The sequence below is a fragment of the Sabethes cyaneus genome, chromosome 1 (genome assembly GCF_943734655.1).
Source record: "Sabethes cyaneus chromosome 1, idSabCyanKW18_F2, whole genome shotgun sequence".
NCBI classification, from domain to species: Eukaryota; Metazoa; Arthropoda; class Insecta; order Diptera; family Culicidae; genus Sabethes; species Sabethes cyaneus.
The window spans coordinates 174,424,854-174,426,756 of NC_071353.1; positions in this window are offsets into that span (position 1 = coordinate 174,424,854).

Genomic DNA, 1,903 nt, shown 5'->3' on the forward strand with positions numbered 1-1,903 from the left:
ATCGATCAGTGGCGATCGGCTATGATCGGGGTCATCGATTCTCTCTCTACTAAATGATAACAGAACGCATAGTGCGATTCGTAACGAACTGATTGTAGTAAGTAATTCACATGGCAGAGTGTATCTAAATCTAAAGTTAATCATTTATAATTTTGTTTTATTTGAATTTGTCTCCAACAACTGTCCTTTAACGAATGCATTAAAAAAATGGGCTTTTTTCGGATGGTGATAAAAAAAATTGAGCCAAGGCAGCCAATTGAGTTTGATAAATTTCCCATGGAAGGTAATTATATTAGCTTACTTGCAAAAAAATTCTTCGCCCTTGCGAGTGGCCTTCCGGCAGTTAACCGGAACATTCGCCATGGCGGACGAAAACGTGCGTGTAGGCATGATTTTGAGTTCTTTCTTCGTTTTATTTATCAATTTCTTCTCAGTTTTCGCGACTGGACAGGTTTGCCCAGAAATTCTTGATGCGACGCAGCTGGGGGACGTTGGGCGGGTTCGCCGACTTCGATATTGAGCCGCTTCATCTCCTCCAACGATCGCTTCGTGTAGTGGGCCGACGCCAGATCCGGCCAGAACACCGCGTCTTCGCCCTTATGGTATTTTTTGATGAACGACCCAACTTCCGTCAAGCACTTTGTACTATAGATTTCCCCGTTCATGGCCTGTACTGAGCGAAAGAAGAGTGGCTTTGACATCCCCTTCTCGGTGATTGTTAGCCACAGCAGCACTTTCTTGGGGAACTTGGTGTGTGAAATGAACTTCACCTCGGAGCTCACTTTCTTCGTAGCGGAAGTAAAATACGAAGTGCCATGGCAGTCGTTGCCATCCAGGGTGAGATAGGTCTCGTCGTCCATCACCACCACCACGTCGCGATTCGCCGAGAAAATCGTCTTGACCATCTTATTCAGCCGCTGCCCAGACCAGTGGACGGGACTGCCGCTCTGTGACATGTCTGTCCATGTTCGCCAGGTACTTTTTCAATGTTTGGCCGGTTGCACCGACCTCCCGGCCAAGCGCACGAAACGATGTAGCCGCTTTTTCCTCGGTCCTCTTCAGCGTCCTTTGGAGCTTGTTGTCGCTCAGGGTCGTCGGCCGTCCGGAACCGGGCTTTCTTTCGATTCTCTAATTGTTATCCAATAGTGCCAAGATGTTGTAGATATCGGAACGACAATATCCGGCGTCTACAAAGAGCCGCATGACGTCCGTTTTCGACGCGGCGGGGTAGCGTTCTTTGAACGCGCACACTTTTGAACGGAGTAGCCCAAGAAACATTTATGTGCTGATTAAACATTTTAGCAGCCATAATTATTCAGCCGTAGCTGAATATGCATCGAATAAAATTTATGGAAACAATTCTACAATACTTATTCAGCCGAAATCGGAGAACTTTTACTGCTATTAGCAAGCCCTAAGCTTGACTTAGATGCTTAAGAGCTGAAAAAAGTTTTTATTTCTAGAACTAAACTATAGTTCAGCCACAGGTTAAATAAATTCAGCTGAAAAACGTTCGATTAGCCTGAAATTAAGCTGCAATGGAGCTTAATAGAGGCTTTTGCGCGTTTTTTAAATAACCAATTTGCGCAATGCTATCAATTCTATTTTTAGAACGAGAAATCTTTTTGCAATGCTTTTTCAGTCGCTTAATCAACGTCTCATCAAACTTTATGCAGCCAAAAAATAAACTATTTTTAAATTAAAAAAATGGAACGCGTCATATTTATTTTGCTATGGTGTCGTATGCAATATTTTTAATTTCGAATTAAATGCAATAAAAAATATATAATTGAATAATTTTACGTTTTTAAACCTTTCTGAAACTCATTAACGTTTTAATCCATTGTTCCTCAAATATTTTTAAAATGAATGGTTCAATTTCTGAAGTACAGTTGGATTTCGA